Source organism: Chelonia mydas, chromosome 23 (assembly GCF_015237465.2).
Source record: "Chelonia mydas isolate rCheMyd1 chromosome 23, rCheMyd1.pri.v2, whole genome shotgun sequence".
In the NCBI taxonomy this organism is placed as follows: domain Eukaryota; kingdom Metazoa; phylum Chordata; order Testudines; family Cheloniidae; genus Chelonia; species Chelonia mydas.
The window spans coordinates 238,552-256,831 of NC_051263.2; the positions used below are offsets into that span (position 1 = coordinate 238,552).

At 44.7% G+C, this 18,280-nt stretch overlaps 1 protein-coding gene across 10 annotated transcripts in view; it reads right to left on the reverse strand.

Moving 5' to 3' along the window:
* The window catches only part of LOC102932319 (leucine-rich repeat and fibronectin type III domain-containing protein 1-like protein), a 251,812-nt gene that overhangs the window by 229,501 nt on the left and 4,031 nt on the right, over window positions 1-18,280 (reverse strand). The window lies entirely within an intron of this gene.

An 18,280-nucleotide genomic window follows, 5' to 3' on the forward strand; every position in this document is an offset into this window, starting at 1 on the left:
TGGGTTTGTTTAGTCTCAAGAAAGAGAAGATTGAATGGGGACATGGTAACAGTTTTCAAGTATATAAAAGGTTTCAAGGAGGAGGGAGAAAAATTGTTCTCCGTAACCTCTGAGGATAGGACAAGAAGCAATGGGCTTAAATTGCAGCAAAGGTGGTTTAGACTGGACTTCCTAACTGTCAGGGTGATTAAGCACTGGAATAAATTGCCCATGGAGGTTGTGGAATCTCTATCATTAGAGATTTTTAAGAGCAGGTTGGCATCACAAACACGCATCAGGGATGGGTTAGATCAGGGGTTGGCAACCTTTTAGAAGTGGTGTGCTGAGTCTTCATTTATTCACTTTAAGGTTTCGCATGCCAATACCTCATTTTAACGTTTTTTAGAAGGGCTCTCGCTATAAGTCTATATATTATATAACTAAACTATTGCCATATGTAAACAAGGTTTTCAAAATGTTTAAGAAGCTTCATTTAAAATTAAATTAAAATGCTGATCTTATACCGCCGGACCGCTCAGCCCGCTGCAGGCCTGGGGTTCCGTTCACCTAGGCCGGCAGCAGGCTGAGCGGGGCCTGTGGCCAGGACCCCGACTGGCAAGGGGCTGGCAGCCAGAACTCCAAACCGGCTGCGGGCTGAGCGGGGCCAGCGGCCAGGACCCCAGACCAGCAGTGAGCTGAGTGGCTCAGCCCGCTGCTGCTCAGCCCGCTGCCGCTCTGGGGGTCCATCCGCCGGCTCCTGCCAGTCCGGGGCCGGCTGCCAGCCCCGCTGCTGGTCTGAAGTCCCGGCCCTGTCCACATAAAGTAGGTACCTACCTTCTCCCTGGTTCTAGCCATTCTCTTCCTCTCTTTGCACTGAGATGAGGGTGGGCGTGCGCTGAGTACCGGCGGTTGGGGTGCAGGGTCTGGCCAGGAGCTAGAATGAGGGAGGGGGCTCAGGGTTGGGGCAGGAGGTTTGGGTGTGGAGCACTTACCTGGGAAGTTCCCATTTGGTGCGAGGGGTGCAGGTGGGAGTGTGTGCGCGCGCGCAGGAGCTCCCATTTCGTGGGGATGTGGGGGGTGCAAGAGTCAGGGCATGGGGTGTGGAGGGGCTGGGTATGGGAGGGGGTGCAGGACTCAGGGCAGGGGTCTGGGGGGTGTGTGAGTAGGGTGCAGGAGTCAGGACTGGGGAGGCGCCGGAGTCAGGGCTGGGGTTGTGGGGGGGTTCAGGGGTCAGAGAAGAGGGCTGGGGGTGTGTGATGGGGGTGCAGAGGTCAGGGCAGAGGGCTGGGGTCTTGGGGGTGCTCCCAGCCCCCTGCCCTGAGCAGCTCATGGCAGGGGGCTGGAGGGGATATGCTGATTCCACCCCCTTCCCCATGGTCCCTGGAGCAGAGACTGCGAGCGCACTGCGACTCCGCTTTTCCCACCAGCTGATCAGAGAAGGTGCAGGAACCCAGCACGGCAGGGGAAGAGGCGGGGGGGGGGTGGGGGGCTCTTGCCTGCCCTGCAAGGAGAGAGCTGGGGGGGTGGGGGTGGAGAAGAGCTGGCCAGACCGGGCAGGATTTTTAATGGCATGCTGCCGTAGGTCCCCGGCAGACAGCAGCATGCCATTAAAAATTGGCTTGCGTGCCGTAGGTTGCCGACCCCTGGGTTAGATAATACTTAGTCCTGCCATGAGTGCAGGGGACTGGACTAGATGACCTCTCAAGGGCTAGTCCTACGATTCTATGATCCTATGAACAAGAGCAGGTAATGAGGACTGCATAATTTCGACCTTACTGTGCTCATGACACCCCCCAGTGTTCCTTTAACATTGATCACTGCCTACAGCAGCAAGATTCCTGTAAAAGATTATCGTGTTCCATCTAGTTCTCTTGCTGATGCTGAATGGCTGGAAAATTGTGAGACTCAAGTAATACCAACTTGATCATGCATATCACGAAGCCTTAAGGAAAGAGTCCTTTCCAGCCCCGGCACCATGCAGCTGTATAGCCAACAATCCTAGCTAATAATCTGCTATGATCTAGATCTATCTATGAGCCTGCTGGGAACCAGCCTATTTATATTAAAAACAGAAATTCACACCGAGGGAAGGAAGTAAACTACTATTAGCCCCAGAGCTGACTGAAATCTGAGGGGCTCTCTATCAGCATTTCCCCCTGCAGCTATAGCTCTAATCTGGAGTAAATGAAACAATGCTACAATATGACACCATCCCTGTGCCAGGCAGGCTGAGCATTCTGCCTGAACCAGAAGAAAAGTGGCCCATGGCTGCAAGACCTCACACCAGCAGGGTCAACGAGTGCAGATAGGGTAAACATGACAAACCATTTGATGCATCTTATGCGTCTCTCTGAAGAAAACTGCTCTTTTAGGAAACAAGACAGGAGTTGGATTAAAGGGAAAAAAAACAAAAAACAAAACATCACCCTCTTTATTTTATAAAGAGCGAGACAGATTCAAAATTTCACTTGATAACTTCTTTCTACCTGAACTCTTTGTGATCCCGGTAAGTGAGCTGAAAAGTATGATCCAAAACAGAACGAGATCTTGCAGATACATTCACCAAATGCTCCAGCAAAATAAAGAAACTCTTTCACCTGGCATCTGGAAAAAAATAGACCAAAAAAAATGCAACTTTCTTATTAGTCTGGATGCCCTAAGGACCTCGATTTGGTGATTAAAGCTCCCATTTGGCTGGAAAATGCCAATATATAGCTAGCATGCTATTTCCTGAATCTTGTCAAGAGGTCTCACTACTTTATAGTCTTATGAAAATAGCCCATTTTGACCTATGAAGCCTTGTGCCTTAACTAACTAGAGACATTGTACTTAAAATTAGGCAACATATATAAATTTATATAATTATAACAAACATACACATTTTATATGAAACAATTTTTAAATGTATTGGCGTGAAAAGTACCCATCTATGGAGGGCTAGCAAAAGAACTACGCAGCACTTATGTCCTCAAAATAGAAGAATACACATTAAATCAATATTGATGAATATCTATTATAAAGGGGGCTCATTTCTACCTGCCACCACACATGTGCAATTCCCATTGATTTCAGTATGTGTGTATCTGAGGGCAGGATTCGCCCCATGAAACAAATCAGAGGAACTCTGCCAGACCTTGGTCGAACTGAAGCTCAGTGGGAGTTTTGCCCTTGAGTTGGTCTGGCCTATGCTATATTTTGCAGTATCACAGTCCTGTAACATTTAAGATGGGCTGTGGGAAAAGCTGCAAATATCAGTCAGGCTGCTCAAGAGGGTAATTTAATTAAACGGAACTTAAATGTTCGTTTTTATCAATACAAAAAGCTCCTGTCTGACACACACAAAGAAAACACACAAAGCCGAAAACATTTAGAGTAGGCTTAACATGAGACAGAGAACCAGCATCCAACGGGCAGATGTGGAAAGTTTATGGTATTTTTGATCTGAGTGTGTTGGCTTAATATTTCTTATGCGTATTAAGTTTATAATAGGAAAATAGGCACAGCAGAAAATGTGTGATCACAGCAAAATCTTTAACTCCCAGCAATAACACTGGGTAGAAAATACAGTCTAGGATTCTCTCTGCTGCTGATGACATAACACCAGAGGATTCAGAGAAAAGTTCACCTGAGAGTAGAATCTAAGAGTCTGTAATTTTAAAACCCAGAAATAGCTTCTAATTATAGCAGGTGAAGGAAGAGTTGTGGAACAGTCAGACCTAAATATTTTGTCTTATATTGTAAGTGCTAGGAAGCTCTGTTCATGTCTTAGACTTTGTCTATACTACCACGGCAAGTTGACCTAAGTTACGCTACTCCAGCTACGTGAATAAAGTAGCTGGAGTCGACATAGCTTAGGTCGACTAACTGCAGTATCTACACCGCGCTGGGTCAATGGGAGACGCTCTCCCATCGACTTACCTTACTCCTCTCGTTCCCGGTGGAGTACTGGAGTCGACCAGAGAGTGCTCTGTCATTGATTTAGTGGGTATCCACTAGACCCGCTAAATCGAACCCCAATGCGTCCATCGCAGCAGCATCGATCCCGCAGTAGACATAGCCTTAGAGATACCACGACGCCAGGTGCTCTGAAAGGGACATGTCTAAATTGGGCTCCTCTCATTCCTGGCCTCCAAAAACCCAATTGTCACATGTCAGATAAGAATATCGGCTGAGATTTTCTTAGTGATGTTGGGGGGCCTTAAAGGAGCCTCGTTTTCAGAGAGTGGGTAATCAGCACTTCCTGAAAATCAGGCTCCTTTATGGTGTCTCAATCTGGACAAAGAATTTAGGAGTCCCAGGTCCCCACCAGCCGACAACAACCTCCAAGTAAACTCAGTGCATCTAAATGCACAGAAAATGCGACTCCCCACCCAGAATCCTAGATGTCACCAGGGTATTGCTCTTGTTTTAATAACACCAGATAGCAGAGGAATTATATAGATTATACAGATAAGGCCAGCAAGGATCCTCTAACCTGATCTCCTGCATAACACAGGCCATACGACTACCGTGAATTAATTTCTGTTTACACTAAAGGATCCTTTAGATTAGAAAAATATCCAATAATGGAGAATCCGCCAGAGCCGGTAAATTGTTCCAAAGGTTAATTACCCTCACTTAAAAATGTGCACCTTATTTCTAGTCTGAATTTGTTTAGCTTCAACTTCCAGCCACTGGATCGTGTTATACCTTTGTCTGATACACTGAAGAGCCATTTATCATCAAATTTTTGTTCTCCATGTGTTACTTAGACTCAAGGAACTCAATCTGTTTATTTCAACAAAGAGGAGACTAAGGGGTGACTTGATCAGTTTCTATCACTCTATGCCATGATTCCCAATCCTTTAATCATTCTTGGGGCTATTCTCTGAACCCCCTCCAATTTATCAACATCCTTCTTGAATTGTGGACACTAGAACTGGACACAATATTCCAGCAGTGGTTGTACCAGAGTCAGATATAGAGTTAATATAACCTCCATTCTCATACTTGAGATTCCTCCATTTATACATCCAAAGATTGCATTAGCCATTGTGGCCACATCTTCACACTGGGAGCTCATGTTCAGTTGATTACCCGCCATAACCGCAAGTCCTTTTCAGAGTCACTGCTTCCCAAACAGTGGGAGGAGAGATTAACATCTATGGGCCCATGCTGCTCCTGACTTCTCCATATATACATAAAAATTGTCAAGCCAGTAAAGGTAAGTTTCGCTTAAACCACATTCAATATTTCAGTTGTTAGTACGTGTCCTAGTTTGTTTCTGATGAGAGTGTTTACCACTGATAAGCCGCGTCATTTTGTGTCCTCTGGTGTCTGTGCCTTGTCACGGCAGGACAGCTTGTGTGCTCTAACAATCCCCAGAGTCTGTGTCAGCAGGGGCTTTTTGCTCCTGGTAGGTTCAGCCATGACGGATTGGTCTTTGGGGGGAGGGGCCAGACAAAACAGACACCCTGGTCCTCCAGGTTGGGGGTTAGGCACAGGGCTAACAACCCGGTCCCGTAAAAAACAAAATATGTTACGGAAACAGCAACAGAGAATTTACGGGAATGGAACACCCTTACTGTGTTATTTAGGCCAGCAGTGGACATTCTTCAGACAATGCAGAGTCAACCTGAGAAACTCACTACCAAAGGATGTTGTGAAGGCCAGGACTGTAACAGGGGTCAAAAAAGAACCAGACGGGTAAGTCTGCCCTTTTCCCTTCTCCTCAGTACTCACAGCTTGCAAACAACAAACTCCAGTCTCCTAGTCTTGTGGACAGAGAGACGATATGAATATATGTCGCAAATACCTGGCTTCGGGGACAGAACCCACAGCCTTTGGCTTCTTGTTCCGTGAGATACAGTCTACCTGAATGACCCTGACACTAAAGCTTGCTGTGCTGCCCTCTTGGGGCTCACCTGTGAGAACACTGGACCAGGTCTCATTCCATTCACCAGAGGGCAGTAGTGACACACACAAGCAGCACCTTACAACTGGCTCCCAGCAAATTATTTGCAATGTTACTCTAAATCATAGCCTCACAGATCACAGTGAGCCACACTCACTGTCACCCCTGCAATTCTGCCTACAGCTTCAGGGCAAGGACAAGGAGAAGCACTGACTGCCTCGATCACTATGCTACTAAAAGCTCTATCTGGAGCCTACTACTGGGCAGCACAACAGAAACAAGGTTAACAAACAGCAGCATTCTTTGTTTGTATTGTGTCTTGCATCCCAATGCATTTTATACACACAGCAAGCGCTTCCCCCATCAATGAAATGCTGCCACCTCTGGAACAAAATGTAGCAGCTGTTTAAACTGGATGCAGCAACAGCTGTGGGGTAGGACGTAAACCATACAGGTATCCAACTGGATTCACAGGTGGCACTTTGGACAGCTGGAACGCAGCTACCTGGACTGCAGTTTAGTCAGGACACTGGCATCCATGTCCACCCTCCAACTCTTGCAAAGGCCACAAGAATTCAGAGAGTATTTTAGCTCTCTCTTAAAAGAGGTTGGCTCAGATACCATAGCAATCCTTAAAACCTGGAAGCAGTGTAATACCGAGTGTGAGGAAAGCAGGCCACTCACACCTGCCACCACTTTGTGACAAAAAAAGTAGATTTTTAATATGCAAAAAGTTACACAAATCTGCATAAAGTACTGCATAATGGCCACAAAGAGCACCAACTTCTCCCCAAACTCTAATTCATTCATTCCATGCCCCTCCAGCCTTCTATCTGTCTGTCCCTCAGCCCCTATTAATTACGTGTCTTCCAGCTCCAAACTAACTCATTTAACGCTCCCCCAAACTCTCACACCTGTCCCACTTCAACACCTCCCTAGCCACACCTCTGGCTGCTTCTACAGCTGGGAAATTCCTGCACAGACACTGCCAGGTCTGAGCGGGGCAGCTCCAGGGTCTCTTTACCTTTCTTCTCCCAGGCCTGCAGCGTCGGGGAGAGAGGAAAGGGAAAGGAACCAACCCAGTTTTCACTGGGAGGCAAAGGGGAGAACAGAACAATCCTAAGCAATTATGTGCCCCCCTCCCCACTTGAACAATTAGGGTCAGCTGCTCCATCTACCCCTTCCCCTATCCAAAGACTCCTCCAGGATCTTGAGTGCACATATGAGGCTAGAGGGGTGGGGCGGGGGTGTGGGGGAGGTTAACTGCCTCTCTTGATGGAGGAGACGGGGGAGTGGGGAAAGCAGACAGAGGCAGGATTCCCCATATACTGGCAGGCAGGTCTGAAAGCCCAGCATTAGAAGGTCTGCTGCTGTATCAGCAAAAGCACTTCCTGTAGCATCCTGGGTTTCCCTTTGGGGGATAGGAAAAGAGGATGGTTTCCCTATCCAAGTGTGGCCTGGTCCTAGCTTCACTTTTCTCCCCATCTTACCCTTCCCCCTGCCCTCCCAGAAGGAATTTTGATAGCTTCCGGCTTACACCCTGTGCTATAGCACCTGACATTCATGAGCAATTGATCACCCAGAATAAAAATGTTGAAGGATAAGAGGACCGAGGAAATGTGCTAAACACACCGAGAGGAGGAGAGTAATAAGAATTAGGTGTGGCTGAAGTTTTAGCCAGAAAGAAAACCTCACAAGAGCAAAGGTGGGGAGCACTGGCTCAACTCCCTGCAGGCAGCCTGACAATTAAAACTGCATACTCTGCAAACCTTCAACGACAATGGAGAAGGAAATATCAAACTCTTAGAATCATAGAATATCAGGGTTGGAAGGGACCTCAGGAGATCATCTAGTCCAACCCCCTGCTCAAAGCAGGACCAATCCCCACCTAAATCATCCCAGCCAGGGCTTTGTCAAGCCTGACCTTAAAAACTTTAAAGGAAGGAGATTCTACCACCTCCCTAGGTAACACATTCCAGTGTTTCACCACCCTCTTGGTGAAAAAGTTTTTCCTAATATCCAACCTAAACCTCCCCCACTGCAACTTGAGACCATTACTCCTTGTCCTGTCCTCTTCTACCACTGAGAATAGTCTAGAACCATCCTCTCTGGAACCACCTCTCAGGTAGTTGAAAGTAGCTATCAAATCCCCCCTCATTCTTCTCTTCTGTAGACTAAACAATCCCAGTTCCCTCAGCCTCTCCTCCTAAGTCATGTGTTCCAGTCCCCTAATCATTTTTGTTGCCCTTCGCTGGACTCTCTCCAATTTTTCCACATCCTTCTTGTAGTGTGGGGCCCAAAACTGGACGCAGTACTCCAGATGAGGCCTCACCAATGTCAAATAGAGGGGAACGATCACGTCCCTCGATCTGCTCGCTATGCCCCTACTTATACATCCCAAAATGCCATTGGCCTTCTTGGCAACAAGGGCACACTGCTGACTCATATCCAGCTTCTCGTCCACTGTCACCCCTAGGTCCTTTTCTGCAAAACTGCTGCCTAGCCATTCGGTACCTAGTCTGTAGCGGTGCATTGGGTTCTTCCGTCCTAAGTGCAGGACCCTGCACTTATCCTTATTGAACCTCATCAGATTTCTTTTGGCCCAATCCTCCAATTTGTCTAGGTCCCTCTGTATCCTATCCCTGCCCTCCAGTGTATCTACCACTCCTCCTAGTTTAGTATCATCTGCAAATTTGCTGAGGGTGCAATCCACACCATCCTCCAGATCATTTAGGAAGATATTGAACAAAACCGGCCCCAGGACCGACCCCTGGGGCACTCCACTTGACACCGGCTGCAAACTAGACATGGAGCCATTGATCACTACCCATTGAGCCCGACAATCTAGCCAACTTTCTACCCACCTTATAGTGCCTTCATCCAGCCCATACTTCTTTAACTTGCTGACAAGAATACTGTGGGAGACCGTGTCAAAAGCTTTGCTAAAGTCAAGAAACAATACATCCACTGCTTTCCCTTCATCCACAGAACCAGTAATCTCATCATAGAAGGCGATTAGATTAGTCAGGCATGACCTTCCCTTGGTGAATCCATGCTGACTGTTCCTGATCACTTTCCTCTCATGTAAGTGCTTCAGGATTGATTCTTTGAGGACCTGCTCCATGATTTTTCCAGGGACTGAGGTGAGGCTGACTGGCCTGTAGTTCCCAGGATCCTCCTTCTTCCCTTTTTTAAAGATTGGCTCTACATTAGCCTTTTTCCAGTCATCCGGGACTTCCCCTGTTCGCCACGACTTTTCAAAGATAATGGCCAATGGCTCTGCAATCACAGCCGCCAATTCCTTTAGCACTCTTGGATGCAACGCATCCGGCCCCATGGACTTGTGTTCGTCCACCTTTTCTAAATAGTCCCGAACCACCTTTCTCCACTGAGGGCTGGCCATCTACTCCCCATGCTGTGATGCCCAGCGCAGCAGTCTGGGAGCTGACCTTGTTCGTGAAGACAGAGGCAAAAAAAGCACTGAGTACATTAGCTTTTTCCACATCCTCTGTCACTAGGTTGCCTCCCTCATTCAGTAAGGGGCCCACACTTTCCTTGTAGCTCTTTACTCTTGACTTGTAGCTGTACAATACCCAGAGCAGGAGTACTCCTTTTCTTCTTGCGAATACAGACTAACACGGCTGCTACTCTGAAACCTAATACCCAGAGCTTATTTCTCACATTCTGGATGCCCCTGTCCCCCACAAACTAAGCCACTATTTTATCCCAAAGAATTTCCAAGATCAGGTTCGCAAAACACTGCACCACGCAATCATAGAAAAATCATTCATGAAACAGGTGTGAAGTATAAATACAAAACAAACAAAACTGCAGGTAAAAACCCACCGCTGCAGCATCATACTGTGGGGGTCTCAGAATTTACCAGATGGTGAGCCTAGATTAACTATTTGACTTTCACCTCTTATTTATAGAGCACTGCACGGATACCAAACTTGGATCCGAATCTGATCTGCAAACATGTGGATATCCATGGATATAAAGCGGATATCCACGGATTTGCAGGGCTCTACTTATTTAGACAATTCTAGGTTGATAAAATGCTGCCATCTGAAGGTATTTCTACAGGCCTTGTAAGGGGTGGGATCAGTTCATCTCAGAATGTTCAGATGTCCATATATTAAAATTTAATCCCCTTGTCAGAAATCCATGTACAGAAGCCAGCAATTAGGCAAGACAACCGAACTCTCTTCTCACAGCTTAGAAGCAGCACCTCCAGACAGGTGGTGAAGGAACAGTGGGCAGAGGTCATGCTGCTATGAGAAACTGCCCTGTCCATTATTCTTCCCGTAGGAAGCTTTTTCAATTCAACAAACTTAACGAGAGCTCTAATACAGTTAATGGTTATTAACGTCCTTTTTTAATGTGAATTGGCAAGGAGAATGAAGCCATGTGTGTCTATATTATTGCTGGCCCTATAAATACTGTCAGTATATAACACCCTGTAAGTATTAGAAACACTCTGTAAGCAACTGCCTGCCTCTCACTATTGTGCCACACTGTGATGTTGCACTCCATATGCTTTATGAAAATATGCTTGGAATGTGAATATAATGTAACTGGAATATGCTTTATGCAAAAGGTCTCTTGGAAGGTATCCTGACAAAGTTTATAATCTGCTGAGTGTGTTCACCCTATGTGTATGTATGTATCATTCTTGTATTTAAAACTAGAAATATGAAGAAAAGGAGTACCTGTGGCACCTTAGAGACTAACCAATTTATTTGAGCATAAGCTTTCGTGAGCTACAGCTCACTTCATCGGATGCTGTAGCTCACGAAAGCTTATGCTCAAATAAATTGGTTAGTCTCTAAGGTGCCACAAGTACTCCTTTTCTTTTTGCGAATACAGACTAACAGGGCTGTTACTCTGAAACCTAGAAATATGAAGTTAACTCTGAGGTCCTATTGTAATTATGCAAAGTGTGGGCCATTAATGGTGGTTTAGAATCTTGATGGCACCCATTGACTAGGACAATTGGCTGAATATGGTTTATTTACCTGCAAGCCTTCTTGTGGACATGGGGGCCAGCCTGTGGGTAATGAAGAATGAGGTCTTACAGTGACATGCGACCATGTCACCTGATTCTGGAATCCATCTTAAACCTGGTACTTTTCCATTTAGAAGGAGGGGCGGGAACCCAGAGAGACAAAGGATTTCCGCCTTGGGCCAAAGCTATAAAAGGGGGCCAGTCATGAAAAATCCCCTAGTTACCACCTGAGCTGGAACAAGAACTGTACCAGGGAAAGGATTAGGCCCAGACAAGGAAGGAGTCTAGTCTGTGAAAGAAGCTTATTGGAATATCTCTGAGGCTGAGATTTACTTGTATTCAGTTTCAGCAACCACACAAAACACACTAACCCAGGAACCTATCCTTGCAACAAAGCCCATTGCCAACTCTGTCCACATATCTATTCAAGGGACACCATCATAGGACCTAATCACATCAGCCACACCATAAGAGGCTCGTTCACCTGCACATCTAACAGTGTGATATATGCCATCATATGCCAGCAATGCCTCTCTGCCATGTACATTGGCCAAACCGGATAGTCTCTATGCAAAAGAATAAATGGACACAAATCAGACATCAAGAATTATAATATTCAAAAACCAGTTGGAGAACACTTCAACATCCCTGGACACTCAATTACAGACCTAAAAGTCGCAATTATTCAACAAAAAAACTTCGAAAACAGACTCCAATGATAAACAGCAGAACTGGAATTAATCTGCAAACTGGACACCATTAAATTAGGCTTGAATAAAGACTGGGAGTCATTACACTAACTAATACTATTTCTCCATGCTAATTTCACCCCTACTGTTACTCACACCTTCTTGTCAACTGTTTGAAATGGGCCTTCCTGATTATCACTACAAAAGTTTTTTTTCTCCTGCTGATAATAGAACACCTTAATCGATTGGTCTCATTAAAAGTTGGTATGGCAACCCCCATTTTTTCATGTTTTCTGTATATCTATCTATCTTCCTACTGTATTTTCCACTGCATCCATCTGATGAAATGGGCTTTAGCACACGTAAGGTTATGCTCAAATAAATTTGTTAGTCTCTAAGGTGCCACAAGTACTCCTCATTCTTTCTGCTGATACAGACTAACACGGGTACCACTCCAAAACCTTTCTTAAATGCATTAGGGCTTACACTTGCGTGTTTTGTTTTATTTTGCTTGGTAACTTAATTTGTTCTGTTATTATTTGGAATCACTTAGATCCTACTTTTTATACTTAATAAAATCACTTTTGTTTATTGATAAACCCAGAGTAAGTGATTAATGCCTGGGGGAGAAAGCAGCTGTGCCTTTCTTTCTAGCAGTGTTATAGATAGTGGACAATTTATGAGTTTACCCTGTATAAAGCTTTATACAGACTAAAATGGATTTATTTGGGGTTTGGATCCTGTTGGGAGCTGGGTGTCTGGGTGTTGGAGACAGGAAACCTGCTGAGCAGTTTTGGTTAAAGTCTGCAGCTGTGCGGGGGGGGGGGGGGGGGGGGGGGGAGGGCTCAGACCCTGGGTTTGTGTTGAGAAGGACTTGTGTGTCTGGCTCAAAAAGACAAGGGTTCTGGAGTCCCAAGCTGGCAAGGAAAACGGGCTCAGAGGTAGTTTCAGCATGTCAGGTGACAGTCCCAAGGGGGTCTCTTTGACCACACACATTACTACTGCAGTCCTCACTCAGACAAAACTAGAGTGGGAATTATGTCTGGGGAAGGACTGCAGTACGAACAGGGTCCTGGAGTTTTCAAAATCTCCCTTCAGAAAAAACCCCTCCCCAAAACCATCCCAGAAAAAATGACCCAAGATTGCACGATTTTAGCTATTTTTAAGTAGATGTACAAGATTAGAGCTGGGGGAGGCCAAAACCCGGTTCATAAGGCCCTTACCTAAAAGGCATGAGACAAAGCAGCCAAACATGTGGTCAGAAAAACAGTTTCTAGGGCCCATCCAGCATGGCTCCCAGTCCCGTCTCTCTTGCTCCTGCTCAGCTTTCTTTTCCTGTTTATACAGCCCAGACCCAAAGATGAGGGAGGGTGCTCCTTGATTGCGCACAGGCTGTTTTAGCTGTAAGCTCCAGACTGTTCCCTAAGAGGGGTTGTATACCCCCTCCCCCAGCCCAGCAGACTGTGCATTCTTTCCTAGGAAAAGAAAGTATTTGGTTGTCAAGACTGAAGATAACCAGGAACGTGGAAGTGAGGGCACGGGTGGGGCTCTGGTTAGGAGCACATGTTATTCTCCAGGAAAGGGTACACTTGAAAGCATCTCAGGCAATAAATGAGCTGCAAAGACTGGGCTGGGATTTCTTAATTTTTTTTCAGAGTAACAGCCGTGTTAGTCTGTGTTCGCAAAAAGAAAAGGAGTACTTGTGGCACCTTAGAGACTAACCGATTTATTTGAGCATAAGCTCACGAAAGCTTATGCTCAAATAAATTGGTTAGTCTCTAAGGTGCCACAAGTACTCCTTTTCTTTTTAATTTTTTTTCTCTCCCTCTTTGCGCTTAACAATCCCTTTAGGAAACTGCTGGGTGCTAAAGAGCTGCAACAAGGATATAAATAATTTAGTTTTGATTAAAAAAAATATCTGGAACCACTAGCTTTAGCAAAAGGTGGAGTTATTTGGTCTTGCACAAGATTGTACTGACTACATATGATTGGGCTCAGCAAAGGTTCAGTGATGCTAGAAATGTGTCTGGAAATGTGATCATGACTGATTAGAAGAGAATATGCACATATTTCAAAGGAATTCTGTTCCATAGTGAACTCCTGTCACAACTGGGCTGAGCACTGCCAATTTTCCCAGACTAATTGCTCTTCTGGAAAAGGACATAAAACCAAGCATTGGATCAGAGGAGTATAGTTCCTCTTAGTTACAAAAATCAATGCAGTTCCTCTTTTGAAATTATGCTCAAGAGTTCTCCTTTGTCCAATACCTCCCAATGCAGCAAAATTTCACTTATTATATCCACAGAAATGATTCCCCCGTTAGATTAGTGCAAATCCTTCTGGAACATGAGTGCAGATAATGACCTTTCCATTTTCTGAAAAGAATAGGATGAGAAGTGTCTGATGCAAATTCATAGCCTCTCTACCCCAAATAACCTTTGAGGAGGCCAGAGACAAATGGGCCAAGGCAACTGGAAGAATTAAAGTTCTTGCCTGGCGGACAACCTATCTGGTTGGGGTCTGACAATGCTGAGACCTATTGACAGGTGTTCATATCATCACAATCCAACAGCTGGCTACTTTGGGATAGGGTGCTATCCCTTTACGAGTAGGTGGGCCTGGTAGGTCACCAGAAGGAGTACAGGGAGTCCTCGATTTATGACGTTTCTGAACTGACACTCTAATTCAACTTACGACAATTGGTTTCGACTTTACGACGCTCGGTCCTGCAATGGAGTAGCCTGCAGTTCCGAGTTATGACGCAATTTTGACTTCTGACGCAATTTTCAGAAACCAATTGTGTCATAAGTCCAAGGACTGTCTGCATGTAGTGATGAAAAGACCTGCAGGCACAGAAAAAAGTCTGGGACCCTATTTGGATCTATGGTGCACTTTGGTGGTTAATAAATTGGGATTTGGCCTTAAGCCCCTGGAGTCTTTGCATTTCCTGAGCTCTGAGATCCAGCTGACCCTGTGTCACACAGTTGCCATGGCCTAAATGTTCAAACATGACCAGTGAGTTGGGGTAATAACCAATTATAATCTCTGGATTTCATATAGTGCTTTCCCTCAGCAGATCCAAAAGAACGTTATAAAGAAGGTAAGCATCATTATCCCCATTTTACAGGTGGGGAAACTGAGGCACCGAAAGGAGAATGGAATTACTCAGCATACCAGTGGACAAGCTAGGAATAGAATGCAGGTCTCCTGAGTCCCACTCTAGTGCTCTAGCCATCTGGCCATACTGTCTTCCAACCTGAAAAACTCAAAGGGAAGCCCAACCTCCAGAATGTTCTGAAACTCAGACCTCTTTAAAGTGCTAACTTGAGCTCCCAGAATCCCTAGTCACTTTTCAGAGTAGCAGCCATGTTAGTCTGTATCCACAAAAAGAAAAGGAGTACTTGTGGCACCTTAGAGACTAACCAATTTATTTGAGCATAAGCTTTTGTGAAGTGAGCTGTAGCTCACGAAAGTTTATGCTCAAATAAATTGGTTAGTCTCTAAGGTGCCACAAGTACTCCTTTTCTTTTTGCTAGTCGCTTTTGCAAATGTAGACCTGTGTAAAAAGCTTTGTAAAAAGAGAATTGATCTAATCAGCCTGATCACACTGATGTGCCAAGTAATTATCATGGTAGCATTTCATTAACAACCTCCAGCAAAACTCGCTTCAACACCCACTACCAGAACAGCCAGCTAGAAAAAAGAAAAGAAAAGAAAAAGGCCAATTATTTTTCACGGGAAATTTGGGCTGGGGGAGGGGTGCTGAAATTTCCCATTAACATTTTTCAATTAAAGAGAAACTTGGAAACAAAATTTGAATACCATTTTCTGTAAAACAAAAAATCCAACTGCTTTCAATTTAGAAAAAACTGAAAACCTAGTTTTAAACCAAAACCTGAAAATGTTTACCAACCAAATTCAGTTTGATTTTTTCATTAAAAACAACATCAAGGCTTTCATTTCTGATGAAAACCCAAAATTACTTTTCACCAAAACCATTTCTATTGGCAATCTCAGCAGAAAGACAACAGATTGACTGAAAGGGACATGGAGGCTACACTTGCCTAAAGATGCAAAAAGAAAAGGAGTACTTGTGGCATCTTAGAGACTAACCGATTTATTTGAGCATAAGCTTTCGTGAGCTACAGCTCACCTCATCATTTTTTCTTGGTTTGTGTGTTTAAAAACATCTTCTGTATTTTCCACAGTATGCATCCAATGAAGTGAGCTGTAGCTCACAAAAGCTTATGCTCAAATAAATTGGTTAGTCTCTAAGGTGCCACAAGTACTCCTTTTCTTTTTGCGAATACAGACTAACACGGCTGTTACTCTGAAACTTGCCTAAAGATGGTTTCTCTAGGTACACTGGACCCAGAGAAACCTTGCACAGTCACTTCTGGTCTCATGCTGTACCTTTGTGCGGATGAAGAGAGCATCTGTCTCCAGAGAGGAATCTGGCACCTTTTACCAGCAAATTATTTTAAAGGATGAATGAGAGATTTTACATCAGAGCCTTTGCTGTCTTATTTTATCTGGTGTGAAAGAGGGTCTTTGTGTTCTCAGTTTTCAGAGTAGCAGCCGTGTTAGTCTGTATTCGCAAAAAGAAAAGGAGTACTTGTGGCACCTTAGAGACTAACCAATTTATTTGAGCATAAGCTTTCGTGAGCTACAGCTCACTTCATCGGATGCATACTGTGCATCAAGTGCCACAAGTACCCCTTTTCTTTTTGTGTTCTCAGTAAAGTTTTGCCTACTAGCTGCCTCACTCCCCCACTCCCCACACATACAGAGCCCCCTAAAATGTCCTAAAACTGTCCTACCTGAGCAAGAACTTGAGCTGTTGAGGCCAGTTTGAGCTGGATTGATCAGTTCTACCCGCCACAACAGTTAAGCTCCAAATTATAAACCTGCTAATTAAAGCTTTAGACAAGCCAGTCTGAGCTGCCAAGTTCTGAACTTCCAGAATAAAGTCTCTCTAAAAGCCCTCATGTTTCAGTCACCTAGCTAGAGCAATGAGCAGATACTTGGCAAGAGCTGAAAGATGTGATGGATTCTCTGTCATTTGGACTCTTCAAATCAAGATTGTATATCTCTCTCTAAAAAATAAAAGGAGGGCTTGTGGCACCTTAGAGACTAACAAATGTATTTGAGCATAAGCTTTTGTGAGCTACAGCTCACTTCATCGGATGCATTCAGTGGCTGAATGCATCTGTAGCTCACGAAAGCTTATGCTCAAATAAATTTGTTAGTCTCTAAGGTGCCACAAGCCCTCCTTTTCTTTTTGTGGATACAGACTAACACGGCTGCTACTCTGAAACCTCTCTAAAAATACAGAGCCTAAGTGGACCAACTTCAAATAAAAAGTTATGACCGCACCCACCTGATGTCGCTCATATCGTGGGACCAACATGGCTACAACATGGTAAAAAAATACACTCAACCAGTATTTACCGGCCTGATGCACGACCTTTTTTTGTGAAATTCCCTAGCCTTAGTTATGCAGGCAATCAGACTATGTGATCATTAGGGTCCCTTCTGGCCTTACAATGAATCCTTGTTAAATGCCTCACTCTGAAAAAAACAGGATGAAGGAACTTATCTGTGAGCTTTGATGTGCAGACTTGAAACACACCTATTAGGAGCCAATCTGCTGGCAGAAATGCATTCTTAAAGGGCATCTGTGAATTGTTTCTAAGACAACACATGCAGCACATTTCTAGTTAGAACAAACACTAGTTCCCAATGACAAGCTGTGGCACTCTGTACCTCAAAACAGCACCATGGAACCCCCATATTCAACACTTTCATATAATTATGATATACTCTGTACAAAGTATGCCTTGTGAGCTATTATTTTAAAAGTCTTGATCTGTTGAACATTAATACCCTGTTAGATTGTATGTGCTATAATTGTATGAGAAGTTATGAAGTTTTGCTCTGTGTGTGTTACTGAAATATGATGGAACCTTTCAGATACAACAGTGGAGCAGCCAGACATGTTGACGGCCCACTGAAGGGAATTCACACTCCGAAGAACTATCCCAGGATCTGTATACAATGGACAATTCTCAGAGATAGCACGGAGACAATGGAGACTGCTTGACTCATGTCATAGCAAAGGGTCTTCCCAGCAAGCTGGAAGAAACTATAAGAGAGAGGAAGTGACATCATCCCTTGGCCTCACTTTCCCCCCATAACTCAACACCTGGAAACACATCTGGAGGACAAACACTACCGACAGTGGCCAATACCAGGTGCCCCAGAGGGAGTGAACCTAACAGGTAATGATCCAGTGATCTCTCTCCTGCCATCCATCTCCACCCTCTGACAAACAGAGGCTAGGGAATTCATTACCCATCCTGGCTAATAGCCATTAATGGACTTAATCTCCATGAATTTATCCAGTTCTCTTTTAAACCCTGTTATAGTCCTAGCCTTCACAACCTCCTCATGCAAGGAGTTCCACAGGTTGACTGTGCACTGAGTGAAGAAGAACTTCCTTTTATTTGTCAAAGACTGACAAGGCAAGGTGGTCCTGGGCTCAAGATGAGCCCCAGCCTGTGTATGGAAGATCTGTAACCTGCTTGGACCGTCTATCAGGGTGAGACACTGCTTGACTCAAATCCTATTTAGTTTATAGGACTTAGGTTGAGCACTGATTTTTATTTTCTTTGGTAACCATCTCTATCCTTTATGCCTACCACTTAAAAT